Below are 21687 nucleotides of genomic sequence, written 5' to 3' on the forward strand. Positions count from 1 at the left end.
AGATGAAATGGACAAATTCCTTGAAGGAAACAATTTGCCAAAACTCACACAAGAAGAAACAGACAACTCAAATAGACATACATCTATTAACAAAATTGAATAATAATTAATAACCTTCCCAAACTAAAAGTATCAGACTGGGTTCACTGGTAAGTTCGACCCAATTCTGGAATCTTTTCCCCAATCCTGATCTACACTTAGGTAAGACAGCCAGTTCTCTCACTGTGGTCCCCAGAGGCTAACCCTGAGATAGGACCCAGGGCAAGAAGCTGAGCTGGGAGCTGATGCTTGATGCCAGCAGGGAGAAATTACACCAATCTCTTTCAGAACACAGAAGCAGAGTTCTGGTTCATTCTAAGAGGCAGTATTACTCTAGTACCAAAACCAGACAAAGACATCACAAGAGAAGAAAACTACAGAGCAGGTTAGCAGCAGCAGGGAAGCACTGGGTTATACAGCCTGTGCATTCTCCATACATGGCAGTGGCTGCTGCCACCTTCTGTAGTGCAGCGATCATGGCTGTAGCCAGAACAGAAAATGGCATGTAACTGGCCCCATAGATCCCAGCAGTGGGAATTCTCTGAATGTTTGGAGCCTTTATATACTGGAGTTATTGAGGAGCCCTGGAAAGGTGGCAGTGGATACAGCAGAAATGACAGTGTCAGTGCTGGCTGGGTCTGGCTGTACAGCAGAGGGGCCTGTCATGTGCTCCATTGTGTGGATTCTGCCATCTTCAATTACTTTAGTAGCTGGAGCTGCTTGAAACACGGAATACTGGGCCTCAATGGCAGGGATGGCCACTGTTCCAGGTTTAACAGCAACTGGATTAACATCAGAGATTTCCAAGCTCAGCACAAGTTCCTGTCATTTTTCTTACTGTTTTCCTCTCCCTTCATGACATCAGAATATCCCCTGAGCTAGGAACCCCTGGGCCCTGGGGCTCTGTTGACTGCCATGCCTCACCCTCCATCTCTTAGGTTGCCTTTCATGAAGTGGTCCCTGTTGGGTCCGATGAGTGTGTTGTAGGGGTAGCCATAGTAGGACAGTGCGTACGGGTCACAGGAGTATACTTAGACGGGCCGTGCTGCTGCCCTTGGCCACCCTCTGGTGCCGGGAGTACTGTTCCTTGTCCACAGGCTTGGCCAGAACGACCTTGAGGCACCAGCCCTCCATCTCAGTGCCGTTGAGGTTGTTCATGGCATGCATGGCATTTTGGTGGCTGGTGAAGATCACCAAGGCGTAGTCACCAATCTTCTTGATGCATTCCATGCAACCAGGGTTGAACTGGCCGATGCTCTTCTTGGCATGTCCTTGGTGGTTTCCCTTATGAAGTTGCGTACGTAGAGGATCTTCAGGGTCTCCATCACGCCCTCATCTTCATCATCTCAGACTTGGCCCAGACCACCACAATTGGGTGTCCCCACAGGTGGATTCGGCCGAGCATGCACTTGCAGCACGCCGTGGTGCAGTGTGGTGGCTCAAACTCGAGGAAGGAGAAGCCACAGCTCTTCATCTCATCAGCCGTGCTGGGTAGATGATTCGAGCACGCACTTGGTGACCTTGGCGATCTCCTCCAGGATCTCCTCGTGCTTCCTCATCTTGGGGATGCCACTGATGAAGAGGCGGCAGTTGTGGACACTGCCGTGCATGCCGAGCAGATGGCCTGGGAGGGTCTCCTAGCTGTTGAGCTCACGCAGGGCACCCTTGGCCTCATGCTTGTGGCAGTACATGACCATGAAGAGGCCGCGGTTCTTGCAGTTGAAGTCCATCATGAGGCACAGCTTATAGATACGGCCCATCGTCTCGAACATGGGCACGAGCTCCTCCTCTACATGTCACCTGGGACCTAGCCCATGAAGACCTCAGCCGCGCTGCCATGCAAGTCCTCCCAGTCGAGCTGTCCCTTCTACTGCACCAGGCTGTCCTCCATCACCCCAGCAGTGCAGCCTCATGGGGTGTGCCTGCCGTGCCCGGGCACCTTGGCCGAGCACACTGCAGCTGGGTCGCTGCCCATGGCAGTGGTGGAATCCTCTGTGGTCATAATGTCAGAGGCATCCACGGCTGGCAGAAACCAAAAACCACCAGTTTGACTTGTCTGGTCCTTTATAAGATGTAGAACAAAACTGTATAGGCAAATTCAGGCAGCTTTCTTGGGGTTTCTCTGTTCAATTTTTGGAGTGCCTTTTGAGGCAAATCTTCTGTTTAAGGTTAAAAAAAATCAGACTTGATTTGGAGGGATTTGGGGACTTCGCCAGACAGACTTCTCTCCCTGCCCCAAAAGTCACATTCATTTCAGACATCCAGAAATGAGTCCAGAAATGGCACCTACTCCACCTGAGGACATCTGTCCAAGTCAGAGGTCCGGCCCACTTTGGACTTTCAGAGAAACCCAGCCAGAGCCATTTCTGAGGAATATGGAAGCTGCTTTTGAATTGGATGAGGAGGACTCCATCCAAGAATGAGTTGGATTAGCACCTCCATGAAACCTGAAGGTGAAGAATGTTATTAGATACCATGCTGAAATATTTTATATGTATGAAGTTTTCACTAGTTTTTTAAGACTAATTTCAATTTAGCAGGACTGTGTTCATGCATTTCTAAGAGACTTGGAATGGTTTGTGCTTTGATACCATCTTTTAAAAATGTTTACACTGCACTACATTTGCATTGAGGTTTTTGTTTGGTTTTTTAAGGACATATTTTCAACATGAAGGTTATTTTCTTAACTTCTGAATTCCAGAGATTTCTATTTGTAGAAACTTCAATAATATGCCAACTTCGTATTTAAAAAGCACACTTGAGCAACTAAGGAACTGTTTTGAAAAATATATCCAATATTTAAAGATACAAACAATAATGCTCTAAAATACTACTTAAAACATTGTGTTAATGGTTATACTGGAAAGTGCAGTTGTTTTTTTTTTTTTTTTCCCTTTTTGTCTTTTTTCGTGACCGGTAACAGGATCACAACCCTTGGTGTTGCACCCGGACTGGGACCGGCAACGGGATCGCAACCCTCGGTGTCATGCCCGCACCGCGCTCAACCAGTGAGCAGGAACCGGTCTCTATATGGGATCCGAACCCTCGGCGGGAGCACCACCGCGCTCCCAAGCACTGCACTCTACCAAGTGCGCCACCGGGCCGGCCTGAAAGTGCAGTTTTAAAATGAGTAAAACCTCTGTTTCTGCTGGCATTAAGGGTCGACAGTGTTACCACGTGTTATCCATGATGGTTCTATTTAATAAAAGACATTAAACTCTCTATCTCTCCTTAAGCCAACATTGCAAAGACTTATCACACTTCTGAGTGCAAGCACTGGAAAGTTGTCACCTGTGACCATTGAGCTGGGCTCATTCCTCATGTGTCTTTACTCTTAAATATGCCCACACCACCTCCCACTCACCCTCCCCTCTCCTCCCCCAACCCCCAATCCAACCTCAAGATTTGGCAAGTCTAGGACAAAATGAGTAACTCTGACAGAGAAAAAAGCTGATGGCTTTTATACTTCTTCCTGGGTTTTTTGTTTGCTTGTGTTGTTTCAGTTTTGGCTGGGGAGGTATTTTCCACAGCAGAGTAAACACAAGGTTTTAATAGGTTTGCATAAGACATCTTTGCATTGCTATTTAATTGTCCAATATAAAACTTTAATTCCCTTTCTAATGCTTTTATTTTATTTGTTTTTGGAGTAAGAGTTTGTAGGGACAAAGAATGTTTGTCATTATAGACAAGACCCCCAAAGACTCATGTCAGCAGAAAGTTACGCTTCTAGTTGCCTTATCACGTTTCATGCACAACGCCATGGTCATCAAGGCTGTTGGAAACTTTATGTGTATCGAATGGAGCTTTCCTCTGTTGTTGTACACTAGGATGGTGAACTGAATTGGGGTGTGAACATCTCTTTGCAGGACCTCTGGGTGGGGAAGGCTGGCAGAGTGCCCTTCCTGGGTGACTCTGAAAGGAGGCCAGGGCACAGCACTAGGGGCCTGGCCCATGGACAGTGGACGGCCTGACCATGGGTCCCGACCCTGGCTGCAAATAAGGGTCCCTGCAGGAGCTCTTGCAATATTCATGCCTGGGCCACCCTCCAGCCAAATAACTCAGATTCTCTGGGGTGGGACCAGGCATCAGGGTTACAGCTCCTCGGAGAGTCCAGTGGGCAGCACAAGCAGCCCCTGTTTGTCTGAAAATGGCACTAGTGTTTTCTTAGAGGGCAGCGGCTCAGCCTCAGACCTCCCAGCATTATCCTGGGCCTTTCTGGCAGGAATATCTTGGTTACTCCTCACTGAGTCTTCCTCATCCAATTTTCTGCTCTCAGGAGCATTCTCCAGGCTGCAGGCTCATTGTCCTGTTCATTAGCCACAGTGCCCTCACCCCAGTCAGAGCCCTGGACATTGCTGATGGCAAAAGGCTCAAATGGCAGCTAAGACCATGCCCCTGCCCCATCACTCACTTTGGATTTGGTTTTAAATGCTGAATGTTATTTACATGGGAAACTGGAGACTGACAGCTTTCCCAGGATTCTCCTCCTCAGAAATGGCAGCTGGAATCATATGGCCGAGCACCAGAGGCCCAGCATGTGACCTGCCAGGAGTCTGGGGGTGGGCGAGGCAGCCGTGTGTCACCTCCATCTCTGAGGGCAGCCCGGCCCTAGGAGGGAAAGGATGTGGTTCCAGAATGCAGCCCCCAGACACCAACGTGCCTCATGGTGCTAAAGTGCAGACCCTACAGCAGGACAGCCAGCAGCTGGAGCTGCTCATCACAACCACCTCCTGCCCAGTCCAGCCACGTCCCTCCCCACCCAGATCCTGACATGTAAACCTGGAAGGAGGAATTAAGGGGAGAAGGCTAAACTTAAGTTTTAACACATACAAGAAACACATGCACATGTGCATACATGCACACACACACGTGCACACACACATTCCCATTTTTGTTTGGATCTCAACCACCCCGACTCAACCATCACCAAGAACAACCACATCCACCCTCCCAGGCCTTGTATTTTCTGTAGGCCTGGTGATATCATTTGTCTGTAACAAGTTCTCTTTGGACAGATTAAGAAGAAATCCCGCTGGGAAAACAGCTGCTCACAATCGGCTTCCCTGAGATATCCTGAGATGCCTGGAGGTTCCGTGTCTGTGCCCCCCTCCGGAACCTGCAGTTCCATTATGCCAACTGTGCTGCTGGGGAGGACCCTTGGTCCACCTCTATCATTTGGACTCGGCAGGTCCAGGGGTCTGTCCTTGCTAAGCTCCTATGGGCGTCCTGCAGCCGAGTCTTCAAGTTCGGTGGAGGGCTCCTACAGCGGCCCTGGGCTGGTCGTTGGCCATTCCTGTTTGAATTGGTCAATGCCGACTCACGTCAGAAAGACCTGCAAGTGGGGGCACACTTGGTCCTGCATCGCTGGTGTTCACAGTGTGCCAACTCTGTGCTAGGCGCTGGGCTCAGGCTGGACTGGAGATCCAGGCTCCACCACTAACATGTTGCTTGTCTGCAAATCCTGTCCTCAGTAGCCAACCCCAAGAATAGACTCTGCTGACATAAGCAGACAAGGGGGTGCTGAAAGGTGCTGGGGAGCCTGGAATCAGGCTCAGACCAGCACAGGAACTGAGGGGCTTGGGAGCCCAGGTCACGCTGCAGGGCCAGGTGAGGACCCCACTGCCACCAATGCTGGCCACCACCACCAACAGTGAGCCCCCAGGCAGCCAAGCCTTGTCCACAGGCCCACACCCTAAGTGCCAGATGCAGGGGGTAGGTAGATGATGTCCCTGGCCACAATTGGTCATCCCCAAGATTCCCCCAAATAGAAAGGGAGCCTTGTGCCACAAAGGTGATGCATGTCCCCCCTACACATCTTGGGGCAGGTCACCCAGTTCCCCTGGACCTTGGGTCCTTACATCAAACAAGAGGCTACTGAATCAATAGCTGTGACACTTGGTGAGTGAACCAAAAGGTGGTTTAGTAGACATGAATAGGAATTGTGAAAATACACTTGAATGTTCTTCCATACAGTGACAAACACAGCATGCAAAGCTTTTAACATTTCACAGTGACTGGTTCAAGGAGACACCCATGACCCAACTGAGGCCACACGGGGACAGTGAGACTCAATTCTGGGATTTGGTGTGAGCTCTCAGGGAGAGGCTTTCTCCTCTGGACTGGAGGTGAGACTAGAATTTCTAGGGATCTCCCTGTGAAATCCAAGAATGAACTAACATGAAGACATGCTGAGTGATGGGGAAGCCAAGATCAAGAAGCTTCAGCGTTCTCAGCTCCTTCTCTCCTTTCTCCTGTACACAGCCTACAAGCATATGGTCACCACACAGTCCAAAACAGTTGCTCCAGCTCCAACCAGCTCATGTGCACTCTAGCCAGCAGAAAAAAGGAATCGACAGAGGTTGAAAGCAGTTCTTTTCTCAGGAAGGCACCGAAAAGCTGCCGTAAGACACTTCCACTTATGTTTCACTGACTTGCATTTAGTCCCATGACTACTCTTCGCTGTAAAGAGGTCTGGAAAACATCGTCTTCACACTAGTGGGCCTCCTAAAGTTGGGACTGAAATGGAAAGGCTCTATTTTTGTGGAAGAATGCACGTTAGGGACAACTTGTCATCTTGGCCTGTCATCACCCTGGCCAGGAAGACTCCTCCGCGGGGTCTTAAGGCCACCACTTGTGTACCTGCCCTGGACCGGGAGACCTGCCCTGTGGCAAATTATTTTAGAGACTATGCCTCATGCTTTCCCAGAGCTGATGCCAGTCTCTAAACTGTCTCCTTGGGATCCTGGAGGCAAGACATTTGGGGGTGGAGGACTGCTTCCAGCCACTCGGGCAAATGTTCAGTCTGCGTTACTTACCATTGGGCCATTGGCTCGAAAAATTGCCTGGCCACAGGCTCCAGTATCAACGGGTACTCAATCTGGGTGCCGTCATCTGGGCTACAAAACCCTGAAACAGCCCCTTAAGTCACCATTGCTGTGGGAAAATAGAACTCACAGCTTTCGGTAGCATGAAGCCAAAGCCATTGGGTGGTTATCCAGTTTCCAGAGGAACTTTCATCTGGATTTTTATCATTCAGTATTGAGAGTCAGGATAACAATCAATGCCAGGTGGATGGCCTGGCCTCTCCTCTGACCATGGTGGGGACAGCTTGACCCTCTGCAGGCTGAGCCCCTCTGGGATTTGTTGTCTGTGAGGCACTGGGGAGAATAGGCTGTAAGGAATCTAGACCAGAACTTAGGAACCTGGGCCCCATTTTCCCAGGGAGTCACATGGCATAGGAAGAGTTTTCAAACTAGAGACTCCAGTCGCCTCAATATCCAGGGTCAGGGATGACAGAATCCCAGGGAAGTGTGACCCTGGCCTCCCTGCCCGTGCTGCAGTCAAGCCCCACGTGGCCTGCGTTACACATGGGCTCTGTCACTAACCAGCCCCTCATGACCTGTGTTATATTTGGGATCTGCCCAACTTTCCATGCAGGCAGAGGAGAGGGCATCAGCCAGACCTGTGTCCAAACCCAGTCTCTGTCACTCAACTGCTGAGGGACCCTGGGTGAGCCCTTGGCCCTCCTGAGCCTGCTCTCCCTGCTGTCCCCACGGTTGGTGTGCTGGTCACACAGGAACATGCCTGGAACTGGCAGGGAGGCATTGGATGTGGTATCAGTAGTAGAAAACACAGGTGACACTCGTGGTTTCCAGCACAAGGCTTGGTGTCATCACCAACACCAGCACCACCAGTGCCTGCTTGACTGACTGTCCCTCCCCAGGGAATGGAGGTGAACAACTGTGTGCCCTGGGGCCTGTGGAGGACATCCCCAGAGCTGCCTCATGGCCCGGAACTTCGGGGCCCTCCAGCCATTCTAGGTTTAGGTCCTGGGGGGACTCTGTATAGACACACCCTCCATCCACAGCCCCTGCTGACAGCTGTCTCTCATGCCACTGCGGACTCCCCTCTCTAGCAGGACCTGCCCCACCTATCCTCACTCTGGAGCCCCCCCCCATGCCACCAAGTTCCTCCTTCAGAGATGACGTAGGGAAGCCCAGAGGAGCAGAAGGCCACAGGGGACCACCCTACCTGCCACAGAAGGTAGGTGGCAGAAGAATCCGTCCCCACCCACCTGGCACTGCTTCTCGCCTCCCACCCAACAGTACGTGTTCAACATTAACAGCTTCCATGGGATTAAGGGAAACCGCATCTGCATACCCCTCCCTCCCATTAAACCGCAGGAGGAGCCCATCATTCCCAAACCAGTCATCCGCTCTGCTGAGAGCTGACTCCGGGTTGGATCCAGGCAAGCGGAGAGCAGGGCATCAAGCCGGGGACGCAGACACCATCAGCAAGGCGCGGGCGCCCCGTTTCCTGTCTGCCTCTGCCTTCCTTCTCTCTTCCCAAAGGCACAGATATCTCCCGGGTCCCTCCTCGGAGAATCCCTTAATTTATAATTAGCAAAGTCTCAGGGGGTCATTTACTGAATTTTTTCTTGGAGGCCCACAGTTTCCAGCTAAGTCACTGCATTTTCCATAGAAGAGAAATTCAAATAAATTACCTTGAAATAGAAATACTAATTACCGGGAGCTCTCACAGCTAGGACGAGATGACGTGCATCTCTCAGGCCGTGCCTGCGCCACGCAGCAGCTGCAGCCCTGCGCCCGGGCTGGTGTGTCTGACACACGGCATGGTGCCCTCCTGCGTCCCTGCCCAGCCCTCGTTCCCTCTTCTCCCAGACGCCCCTTCAGCGCTGGTGGGTGCACATGAGTGGGGTCAGCCCTATATGGCCCTGCTGTTCCTGGTCAGTCTGGAGCCTCAGGGAGGCACTCCCCCAGGACGTGGGGCACCAGGCCTCTGTCCTCCCTTCCTGGAGCCTGGCGAGGTGGTGGGAGCTGTCAGCACAGGCACAGCAGATGCCGGGACTCTTCGAACAAGGGATGGAGGGAGCATGGTGCATGAGCCCAGTGCAGTCCAACCTGAGGGATCGCCGTGGCCTCAGTGGCAGGTGCCATGAATGACCTCCTATGCCCAAAGTGGGCTGCACATGTGGGTGGCCGGAGAACACCCCCAGGTGCTCGGCATGATGTGGAGTGGCATTTTTGGACAGCACATACTTCATTTTACTGTTTTAGAGCTTCAGTTTGCTGGCGGGGATGGGGCCCCTCCTGCATTTTGGTCCCAACCCACATGGTCCTCTGGTTCAACCCAGCCTCCTGAGCAAGAGCTGTGGTCCTCAGCCCATGTCCCATCACCGTATCCCTCTTGTACCTATGAAGCAACCAAAGTCCAGAGAGATGAATGCAAGCCCCGTAGCACATGGCGCACAGGGGGCAGGTAGAGGTGACCTGCAAGGCCACCGCCTCCCCAGCACAGCCATGCCCAACTCCAGCAGATGGCTCCCTGCGGGTGCTCTCTGACAGGACAGAGCCAGCCATGCTAACCAGGGTGTTCCTGATGGGTACCAGCGGGGACTAGGATTCCCCTGGTTGTGAGGATGGAGGCTCAGACAATCCCCCTCAGATAAGGGCAGAGCAGCACCCCGCCCCTCCCAGCATCTCTTCCTCCCAGGGTTTGCTCCACTCTCCTCTGCTCTGTGGAGTCCAACCTCCAGGGAAGCAGGCTGGTAAGGAGCCCCACCCCAGGACAGTGAGGCTCTGTCTCCATGAGCTGGGCTGAGGGAGGGTCACTTTGGGCCATATGGGGGGTTGGGGGCATCACATGTTTGGGGTGCCCGTATGTGTGGGAGTATTCAGAGCCTCCAGGGGAGGCCTTAACTGAGAATGCAACGGGAGACACTGAGAGCTCCTGAGCAGAGGAGGGCGTGCCCGAGCAGGGTTTGGACAAGATGGTGCATGGCAATGCATGGGGAAGTGTGGAGGAGACAGGTTAGGGAACAGGAGGGCTCATAGGAGGCCAGTCACAGCGCAGGCCACAGACAGGAGGACAGGAAGTAGGATGCGACGTGGGAACAGCAGGTGAAGCGTGCACATGAGGATGCTCCAAGGGATGACCGCTGTGATGTGGGGTGCAAGGGCACTCCGAGGGCCCCTGCGGGGACATAGGAGAAGGGGGAGGTGCTCCGGTGGGGATCCCTGGCCTAGAAAGTAAGCAGGAAGGGAGAACTGGGCCTCTCTGACAGGCACAGATCGGGAGGCCGAGCCCTTGCTGTCGGGCAAGTCGGCTTCTATATAGAAATGGTGGCTTAAGGCTAACACTGGGTCTTTCTAGCTTCCTACCTGGCCTCATCAGCTGTCACATTTTCATACCATGCCCTTGGCTTTTATTGATGGTTTAAAAAATGGAATGCCACGTGACTTTATTTTCATCTCAGCTGAAGCTAGTTCCATGGTGCTGAGGGCACCCATGACAGGAAGCCCATCGGTGAGTCCCTGCCAGGGCCCCTTTCCTCACATGACACCCTCTGGGTACCATTGGCAAGAGTGTGGCGTGGCGTGGAGCTTCACAGTTGGGTTTGCCCTGCCAGAGGATGCTCGCTGGAAGATCTGGTGGCACACGCAGTACTGCACAGAGGCAGGTTGTGGCTGTGTTTCTTTCCCTTCTGTCTGCTTGGCAGAGGAATGGCCTCTGCGTTCACACCGATGTGTCGTTATGTCTCAGGTCTTCTGGAAGCGGGCAGAGCATCAGCTGCAGCTTCTCTGAGTTCTTACTTCTTGAGTGAAGAGGCTGCCACCAGACTTGGCTGGGCCCTTGCAGCACAGAGGAACCCGACTCCATGTGAACTTCTCCACTGGGCAGTGCCAGCCCCATGGGGCCTTAGTGATGCTGAGAATGTGGGGAACGTGGCCAAGCTGAAGGGCCTAACTCCAGGAACCCCATCTCAGGAAAGAGTCTTTATAAATGTAGTATGACATGTGGTGGTTTTCAGAGCACGTCTGCTTCCACTTCACTGACCAGCCCGACATCTCCATGAGAAAACCTCAGCAGGTGTCATTTCCCCATTTATAGGGGCTGAGGAGTAAGGGGACCCGCCTGCAGTCATATGGTTGGAAGGCAGCAGAACTTGACCCCAAATCTCTACCAAACCTCACTACCTCTCCTATTCACCGTGATTTCATACTTTTTTATTTCCATAAACTTGCAAGTACTAGCAGAAGGATTAAGAGCATGGGGTTTGGGATAGATGAGCCTATTTCTGGTCTCAGCTCTGCAATGTGAGGTGTGTGATCATGAGCGAGTTAATTAACCTTCCTGAGCTGCTGTTTACTACTCATGGGGAGATAATTACAGGGAACGACCTGTGCCTGCACATAATAAATGGTGGCTTTTACAAGTGATAAATGACAGCGGCTCCCAAGGGTGGGTGAGGAGGGGCACTCCACCCCGTCCTTGTTGCAGCCCTGGCCGCTTGCGTATGTAGTTTTCTCAATGCCTACAGAAGAGGAGGACAGCCAGGACCACTGCAAGTTCACGTCCTGTCCCGAGACTGTAAGGACTTATTGGTCAGATCACAACCTGCCTAAGTTTGCTTTCACAAACGAGAGGCTGAGAGCCAGAGAGAGGCTATGGGAGGTGCCAGAAGGACAAGCCAAGCCAGCATGAAGGAGCCCAGCCTTGCCAGGGTGACAGCCAGAACAGCCACCCCACCCCAGGCTCTGCTCCTGGGACAGATGGGGTCCCGGGGTCAGGGAGCCAAGGAGGGGTGGCATGGCCTGAAAAGTTTCAAAGCTTGTATATAGGGTCCAGATGAGTATCTCCAAGTCCTGTGTGTGTGTGTGTGTGTGTGTGCGTGTGTGTAAGTTTGTGTCCATATGTCCATGTGTGTTTGTATGTATGTCTCTGTGTGTCTGTGTATGTTTGTGTGGGGGGCTGTGTGTGACTGTGTGTGTCTCTGTGTGTGGCTGAGTATCTGTGTATGTCTGTGTCTGTGTGTCTGTATGTACGTCTACGTGTGTATGTGTCTGTGTGTGTGCGTCTGTGTGTGTGTCCACCATGACCCACCTTGACCTCTATGGCTTAGTTCTCCTTGAAAGTTCATATCTAAATCTTAATCTATGCACCTGATCCAACTACACTATCTATTCATATACAATGCATAATGGATCTAAAATCTATTGCAGTTTATCAGGGCAAAGAAAAGCAACCCCTTGATACCCTTCCAAGAGAATGAACCTGAAAGTATCCGATGTGAAACGTTCAGACAAGGCACATTTTCCAGGTGGGAAGAGCAGTCTGTCCACTCTGCCACCGCACCACCCCACAGAAACATGGTGATAATAAGAATATTATTATAGCAAACACTAATAAGTGTTCTCTATGAGCCTTGCATTGTTCTAGGCACGTAACAAATATTGAAAAAGTTTACACCTCAACAGAATAATCTTGTATACTGATGAGGGCTCTGGAGAAGCCCAGACAGGGTGATGTGACAGGGATCCTCCTTCAGTAGCATGTGAGGGACACTGTCTCTGAGAATGCAACATGCTGAGGCCTGGAGGCAGCAGCCAGGTGGTTCTAAGACGGTGGCTGGGTGGGAGAGGCACGTGCTCCTAATTCATCACGAGGAGGCTGATTTTGGCTTTTTCTTTCTTGTTGCTTTGGGTGACTTCCAGGAGAAGAAAGGAGAAATGCCCACTGTATGTCCCCAAGAATGCAAGAACTAAAATACACACGGGGTCCTCATGTCAGAGAAAGGGGTGAGTGCTTTGCTCGTGACGTCCCCACTAAATCCATACAACAGTTCTACAAGGAACCATGATCCTAATTTCACACAGGAAGTAATGGGCTCTAAAAGATAGGAACCTTGTCAAGTTCACGGAGCTAGATGAGGACCCAAAGATCTGTACTACACTGTACTACTGAGAAAGCAAGTGACTGTGCAAACCCTACCTGTTGCTTTCTTCTGTGAAATTGCTGAGGCTTTCCCTAGGGACTTGGAAAACCTTCAGAATTCTTATCTAGGAAAATCGCAGTCAGGTTTTCTCCAAGGCAATCCCCCAACTGCAGACATTGTAAATGCTCAAGGGAAAATTGTTCCTGTCCCTCCCAGGGCCAGCACTAACCTGGTTCGGTTAAGGAGCCCAGCATGGCTCAGATAGGGCCCGCGTGCTGGCAATGCCAGGGGTCACCACTGACCATTCCAGCTGTCACCCTGGGCCAGGAGGGGAGGCAACACCATGGTGGTTCTGGGTTCAGATCATGCTCAGAACAAAAATAGAAATAACTTCATAGCGTGTGAGAAACTCCACAGCACAGTGCTGAGCACCTCCTCGAATGTGGGGGTGCTTTCCTCCCAGATGTAGGAGAGGTGGGGAAGGCCGCTGATTCGTCACTCACTTCCTCCGCTCCAGTGTGAAAACCCTTTTTCAAAGATGAGTCACAGGTATCCATCTGCTGGTGAAACATGACTTCCCTGTTCAGAAGAGAGAAAATAAACCTTTAATCTGTTTTTTAGAGGCTTTTGGACACCATATCACCCTGGACAACAAGACTGGACACATTTCAGGCAAATTTCTCATAACCAGGTGGATCACATTTGGCTAAAATACAGACATCCAATGTTCCCAGATCCATCTTGTGAAGTGCTGTGGCCCCTGACCCTGCATGGCCCTGATGGCCAGCAGCCCTCACCAGGGTCCCTGCTGACCCAGAGTCACTGGGAATGTCCATCTGCTTTTGGCATCTCCAGCCTTATAATGATCACATTTGCAGCTTCCTCCAGCAAGCTGTTTCTGGGCCCATTTCTAGTTCTAATATCCCACTGGCAGCACAGCTTTTTGAAGCGATGACATAATTCTCTCTTGGGATTAACAAGAGGAATATCATGCAGCCTCTGTTATGTCAAACTTTGGGGAGGGTAAAGAAGATGAGGCCATCAAAACAGCTGTGTCTCAGAGGGAGCTGCACAGCTGGACAGGAAGGTGAACTGCATTCCTGAAGACCCTCATACAAATAAAGACCATGAGTGTTGATTGACAGGAGGCGAGCACAGGGTGTGTTTTGAGGGTGAGGAGCAGAAGGTGGAAAAATGCTAGCACATGAGAAAGCATATTCACTGACAAGAGAGTGAGTCCCCACGCCTGAAAAGCAGCGTTTCCCCCAAAGACACAGCCTGTGTAACTGAGGCAGGTGCTGTCCTGAAGAAATTCAGTGTGGGGGGTCAGGGGTGCAGATACCCGTCAGAGCCTCTGATCAGTGCATGGTGCCGGGCAGGGATAAGAAGGGCAGGGTGGAGGTCTTTGATATTTTGATTATGATGACCAGGAACACTTCACTAAGAAGAGGACATTTAAGCAAAACCAGGAGGAGGTGAGGGAGTACACCTCGCAGGTATCTGTGGTGGGGGGTGTGGTGGGGGGATGTCTGAGAAGACCAGGGAGGCCAGTCTGTTAAATCAAAATCACTCAGAATTTATTCTAAACAAGTAAAGAGAGAATAGAAAATACACAAATTCTCAATTTTTTTCCTTTTTTTTTTGCATAAAATTGAGATTTAAGATAGGAATGCCACTTTGGGATTTTCACAGTCCCAGAACAGAGAGGTTGAAAGAATACAGCCTTTGGTGTTGGAGAAATCTGAATTCAAATACTACCTTTGACACTTGTCATATCAATCCTCAATAAAGGTAAATGGTTAAACTCTTCAACTAAGATACAAATATGGCCAGTCTGTATTAAAAGTGATCCAATTGTACACTGTTTTGAGAGACATATCTAAAACATAAAACATGAACAGCATAATGAAAAGTGTAGTAAAAGATATACAGGGCAATTATTAGTCACCAAAACTACACTAGCTATAGCAATATATTTTAAGACAAAAAACATTATGAGAGACAAAAAGATCACTACACAGGAAGATATGGTGACTCTAAACTTGTGTGCAACTTATAACTTGTAAACATATAAAGCAAAGATTTGCAGAATTACAAAAAGAGGTTGATAAAGTCATTATCACAATGAAAGATTTCAACACAGATAAATCAAGCAGACAAAAAAAGTAAGGATATAAAAAAACACAATAACACAATTAATAAACACAGTTTATTACCCACCAGCTGCCAAAACCAATTTAAAAAAATATGAACTAATGAATATATATAGAGAGAGAACATGTTACACTAATACATTAATTAGTGTAACTTATTTTTTGTAAGATTACAAGGAATATTTACAAATATTGTTCATGCATTGGCCCATATATTAAGTCTCCAAAGACTGTGAAATTCAGTATCATACACCATGTTATGTAAGCACAATGCAAGTAAATAAAAATTAAACGTTAAAAAATTTTTAAATGTATTTAGAAAATAAAGCGCACTTCTATACAAATATCTATTAACATTAGACTTTGATAAGTGAGGGATGCAGGTTGTAAATTCTAGGGCAAACGAAAGGATACAAATAGAGTGTATAACGTCCAAAACAGCAAAAGAGCGAAACAGACCAATGAGCACACATTTCTAAACAATTTATAGGTAATAATACCTAATATTGAATAATAATCAAGAGTACATGTCAAAACCCACAGGGTATAGTGAAATGGTTCTAAGAGTGATTACATGGTATTAGGACTAAGCTGGAAAAGCAGCAAGTCTGAGAATGAATGAGCTAAGAGTCGACTTAAGAAAATAGATTTTTAAAAATAGAATAAGCCTTAGGAAAGTAGAATGCATGGTCTAATAAAGAGAGAAGCGGAAATATATAAAATACCCTTAGTAAAGCTATTCTAGATGTCTGCTGAAGCACCTGGCCATTTGTTTTTACTGGAACTGAGAAGATGCATCAAACCCAAACCCAAACATCAATTTTCCACCATAACAAATGCAGGCCAGACACTTCGCCAAGTGCTTGAATGTCAGTGAACAAAACTGACAATAATTCACAGCAATATACGTGATAAATATGTAAATAGTCTATATGTTAAAAGATTATAAGTGTTGACCTAAAAGAAACTGAGACCAAACATATAAAGCACAGGATTTATTGAGCCAGTATGACAGCTGCATCAAGGGAAATGCATAGGTCAGGTCAGCCTGAGAAATGCACTCCAAAGGGCACCAGAAGAGCTCAGCATTTCATAATCACAAGAAAAGGAGAGTCAAAGGAGAGAGAGAGAGATCACCCACCCCCATATTATAACATCAGTTTTCCTGTTGGTCATATTTGATGTATAGATTTGGGATTGTTACTAGGTTACATCCTACATGCAGGGATCTTGGGTAACACTATAGGAAGCATCATTCTAGGTTATTCATGACTTCTGGTGCCAGTCTGTCTGCTTCCAAGTAAAAATGGTCTTATAATGCTTTCCAGGACATAAGATATGACTACTGACTTATCCTAGATCTCCCAAGGCATTACAATTTAGCTGACCCGGTCAGAGCAGATTTTTTAGTTATCGTAGCTATTGTGGGAAGGAGAGAAAGCAGAGTCAGCTAAGGGGGTGGTGAGTGTGGGTGAGCCAGGGTAGGCTCTGCAGTGTTAAACAGGGCAGTTGGGTGCTTCAAAGAGAAGGTACTAATGAAATTGGTCAAGCAGATGTCTGGTTGAAGAGTGTTCGGGCAGAGGGAAACAGCCAGTGCAAAGGCCCTGAGGCATGGCTGTGCCAAGTATGATGTAGGAACAGCAAGGAGGCTGGAGTGGACAGGGAAGAGGGTGGCAGAGAGTAGAGAGAGGTGAGATCAGAAGGTAGAGGCAGGTCCCTCTGGGTCTTGGATTCTTGGGGGCCACTATGGGACTGTGATTCCTGTTGAGATTCTAAGCAGGACAGTAATGCGATCTGACTCGGGATTTTGCAAGCTCACTGTGGCTGCTATGACAAGAAAAGAGTGTAAGGGCAAAGAGGAGAAGCAGGACGACCCATCTGGACACACAGCACAGCCAGAAAAAGAGGTAAACCCTTTTCACTCTCCCTACTCTGTCCCAGGCTGGAAGGTCACTACTGCCACAGGAGGATGGCATCTTCAGATCCATCTGCCCTGGGAATATTTTCCAACAAACTCCCCAGACACGAAGGACCTGAGCAGTGACATGGTACTTTGATGGTACAGCTGATGGGGCAAAGTCATGGGGACCTCGTGGACCAGGTGTGTGACAGCAGTTTAGTGAACTCTCAGGTGAGCAGTGGGTGCTCACCTCCCATGGTGCTTTTGTTTCTTGGATCCAGACAATAAAACTACACTGGTCAACCCAACATTAGAAGCAAAACTGAAGTACAATGGAATACAACACAACATTAGAAGCAGCATTGTTTCTGCAGAATCATGTTTTTAATCCCCTCAAGGCTCATATACAAGAGAATCTCTTAATAGTTTGACCTCAGAATAGCACAAAAACTAATAATCCTAAAATCGTTAAGCAAAATATTCATATTCCCACCACGTACTAGATTTCCACATGGCTGAACGTAAAAACAGGCTACATGGAAAACTCCAACTGCCTGACTCTCAGATCTCCAACAGAAGGGGTACGTAAAGGGCTTCACACTGAATTTTGGAGAGGCTTGTTATGGGTCTAATGTAAGGCCTTGTAGCTCACTGACTGCTGATGAGTTGAAGACACACCATCCAGTGTAGAACTAAATTCCAAACAAGCGCAACACTTGCAGAGACAGTAGTACCGCTCTCGGCTATCTGTCTTCTTATGCAAGCTCTTAGACACAGCTGCGGGACACACAGAAAGAAAGCAAAGCACATTTGTTCTTGTGGGACTGCACTTGATTCTCCCACCCCACCCCAAGTCTAAAACCATTTCCAGCAGCAGAGATGAGAAATAAGCACATTAGTCATCATTTAAGACATAGATCCCAGAAAACTCTACAAGTGTCAGCCTGAGGACTCAGAGGAGCAGCAGAATCTTCCAGTAAACGGCTGAGGTGTCACTGAATGTCTGCAGTGAGCCAGGATCTGCTCACTCACACCCCAGCCCTCCATAGACTCCTGTCAACACTGGAAAAGTTCCCAGCCCCCTCCTCAAGCACACATGGAGGAGGGACCCAGTCAGACAGAGTCAGGGGTTCCAATGGAGCACTCTGTAAGTTCTCTCCCAGCTTCAGATGGCTCTGGTTGCCTGATTCCTCCTCACTTTAGGCAACCACCCATTCTTTCATCTGTGCACTCAACTGATATATGTGTGCAAGGCTGTGAGGGAGAGGTGGCACCATAGGACACAAAGGCAGGGCAGGATAGATTCTGCCTGGAGAAGCCTCCAGAGGTCAGGACTGAGAGAGAAGGGCTCCTCAGATCCTGGGGTACCAGCCAGCTGAACTCCTTTCTTCTGGAGGGGGCACAGCGAGCTGGGGTCTCATCACCCCATCCCACATCCTGCCAGGCCAAGGCAGGGGCCCCAGACCTGGGGACAGGGAGCCTGCCCCAGCAGAAGTGGCATCCCATCAGGTTTGCCCGCTAGATGGGTGGGCTTGCGGCTAGGTCTTCTTCACCATATGTCCACCTTTCAGAGAGGAGCTGGGACTCCCAGATTGTCCTCCACAAGCAAGGAGAGAAAGGCCTGCTGGATGGCAGGTACACGAGGATGCCCTGGTTAAAGCCAGCAATGCTATCTATGGTACAGTGGCTGCCATCTGCCTGCTCCTCTGAACCAACAGAGCTCCTGGAGACTGGGGCTAGCTGGCAACTCCTGTTCATCTGAACTGTGAGAAAGAAAACTGGGGACAGCCTACCAACAACAGAGTGGGACCCCAGAGCGGGCAAGTCCAGGCTCAGCTCTGCGAGGTGAGACATAAACCACGCTCCACCCCACCCCATCCAGGGAGACTTCCCCCAAGTCTGCAGCACCTGCTGCTTCCAGCCTTACTCCGACAGACCTTCATCGGATTATTTTTCCCCTTACATCCTTATAGGTCCTACGTATGCATATAGTTACCATTTTCTCAGTTGGGAACACGACCATTACCACGTGCCAGGCTGGGTGCATCTGCTTCCTCCACATGTGGCCCGCAGCCCGCAGCACTGTCACTATCTGCTGTGCCTCCCTGTGCCCCATAGCACCTTCCAGAGTCAGGGTCAGCTCTTCCGATTTTCCTTCTGTAACAGTACGGCTGTCATTAGTTCTGCTGCCCCCGATAGACTCTGTCTCCAGATTCCTTGCTCTTGGCCCTTCCCTCTCCCATCCATGGTCCTTGGGTGGGAGCCCAGTGGCGGGTGACTTTGCCTTCCGGACAAGACTCTATGATGTTATGATGGCAGCAAGCAGGAGGACTGTGGGGCAAGCCTGCTGTAGGGGTGCCCTCGGCTCAGGTCCACAATTCCACAACGCACCTCTACAGAAGGAAAAGTAACAACTCTGTCTAATACACAACTACAGGGTGCTATTGGGTGTGTGGGACTTCTGATAATCAAGATGCTGGAGGGAAGAGGGGCCATCTCACCTGGAGGGACTGGGGATTGGGGGGAGGTGTTGGCCTCACAGGCTGCCAGAAAGAAACTATGGATGGTAAAGCAGGGCCCCCAGAGCCACAGCAAGCCAGAAGGAACAGGACCGTCCCTGTGGGGTCCCAGTGTGGCTGAAGATGGTGGTCCACACACAAGGCCATCCTGGCATCTAAGTCTGGATCCCAAGACAGGCTCTGAGCACCAGGCTGCCCCATGGTGAGGACCTGCCCTGCCCACACATAACCTTCCCCTTCCTTGGAATCTTTCTCAAAAAAAAAAAAAAAAATGTTCGTGTGCAGCACCTCCTGGAAGACTGGGGAGCTAGACTGGGAGTTCATTTTAGGTTTTGTTGAGCTTCAAGCCTATGCCTGATTTGCGTACCCACCAGCAACGCAGTGCAAGAGGCTGAAGGAAGCAGCTGGGCTGGATTCTGCGGTGTGGCGCTGGCGACCTTTAGCTTGACAGGGTATCCTGAAGAAGTTGGGCATTTGAGCCGGATGGAGAGCAGGTGGACACTGGAGAGCCTTGAGGCCCCGGGGGAGCCTGTCTGGTGCTCACACTCTGCCCTGCCCTCCGCTGGGTGAGTCCTGGGCAGGCACTGAATTCTCTACCTCAGAACTTCACCGTAGCTTCAGCTGCCTATTCTTTTTGCAAGGTTTTCCCCTGCCGTTATCTAATTTGTTCTAGTTTTTCTGGTCTTAAAGATATTTCCTGCTGTTCCGGACTCCCAGCCCAAATCCTAAACTCATCTGCCACTTTTAGTGGAGCTGTGTATGCATGAAAAGAAGCCTTTCCCCAGATGCTGGTGCTTCTCTACTGCATCTACCGCCTCTCCCTGAAGCAAGGAAATCATCTTGACCATGGCTCCCTGGAGGGGCTGCTACAGAACGAAGCGGCTCTGTAAATCTCCCCAGTGCAGTCTCCACGCTGAGTCAGCCTCTGCTCTAAGCTGGCGCTCACGTCCGAGTCTCCTTCCCAGGTTGTGCATCTCCAAAACCATACCCCACCTGGGGCAGAACAGCCAAACAGGCCAACAAGAGCCACCTGCACTCGCTGCCTGTTGCCCACCTCCCTGGCAGGGCCAATCTGCACAGCCCTTCCTGGAGGAAGAACTTGCTGTCCCCTTAGCACTCTGGCGAGTCACTGCAGCAGATATTTTCTGATGATAACCAGCAAGAGCTGGCTGCAGGGAAAAGAAGCTGCAGGGCTGAGGCAGGTAGGGGTGGTGGCCCCCGTGGAGCCAGCCCCCTGCTCCTTCCCCAAGCAGTGCTGCCCCCAGAAGGCAAGAGAGGAGAAGCTGTGCTGCCACAACAGGGATTTCCATGTCCATCCATCCATCCTCATCTTCACGGTCAGGCCATAGCCATCCACGCCTCTGTTAGTTATTTGCAAGTGGCACCAGCAGTGGCTCTGTAATCCAGCAGGCACCTACTGAATACTCAGTGTTGGCACACTGCCAGCGACCTTCTAGTTCCTTCCCTACCACCTCCCCTCCTCCCCCCCACACCTTGCCACCTGACTTTTGCAGCCGCACTGTGCATTGGAAACTCTTTGAATGAATGAATGAATGAATGAACTATAGGAAAGAAGACATGCTGGAACTCATGTGAAGGGGGCTGTCTTGGGGCCACTTCACAGCCTTCTTGTCCCATGAAGTCACATCCCACAGAGGAGCGAGCAGGAAGAGGGCTCTGAGGATGACCGAGTTCCCGAGCCCCTGCAGCAACAGGCCCCCCACTGGCTTTGTCAGACGCTGACACTGGGATGCTGGAGACACCATCCTTTGCCACAACTGCACATAATTCCATGTAATAAACCGAAATGGCCCAAGGAGGTTGTGTAGGACAAGAAGCCAGATGCCCTCTACTGGGTAACTGTAAATGACCTTTGCAAGGGAGGCTGCTGCATAGACCGGAGCCTGCAAGTAAAGGCGAGGACTTCACACTCGCAGGGAGGGCGGGAGACCCCCAAAGTGCTCCAGGTTTGTGCCTGGCTCCGAGACAGCCCTCTTGCCTGACTTGCCAGCTGACCGTTTCAACAGGAATAAATATAAGAGCAGATCGTCATGGCTGCTTTATCCTGTTCAGAGTACTATTTACATTTATTATCTTGATTTGACTCAAAGTAAATCTCTGTGAGGTAGAGATTATTTATCCTCCCTTTACAGGTAAGGAAAGAGAGTGAAAGTCTAGAGTCCTAATCACTCGCAAGTTTGGAGGAAGACTAGAAAGTATATTCTGAGGCCTCAGACCATGACTACATCACCCTCAGACAAAAGGCGCAGGCGTCGTCTCCCCCAGCCCCCTGCAGTCCTTCCTTTCCTTACCCCTCCCACTTCCCAGCACACCGCCTTT

The 21687-nt window shown here is 50.1% G+C and overlaps 1 pseudogene; it reads right to left on the reverse strand.

The window, feature by feature from the left end:
- Positions 1-397: 397 nt before the first annotated feature.
- LOC103593115 lies at positions 398-2041 on the reverse strand (annotated as a pseudogene).
- Positions 2042-21687: the final 19646 nt, after the last annotated feature.

Source organism: Galeopterus variegatus, unplaced genomic scaffold (assembly GCF_000696425.1).
Source record: "Galeopterus variegatus unplaced genomic scaffold, G_variegatus-3.0.2 Scaffold1277, whole genome shotgun sequence".
Classification (NCBI taxonomy): domain Eukaryota; kingdom Metazoa; phylum Chordata; class Mammalia; order Dermoptera; family Cynocephalidae; genus Galeopterus; species Galeopterus variegatus.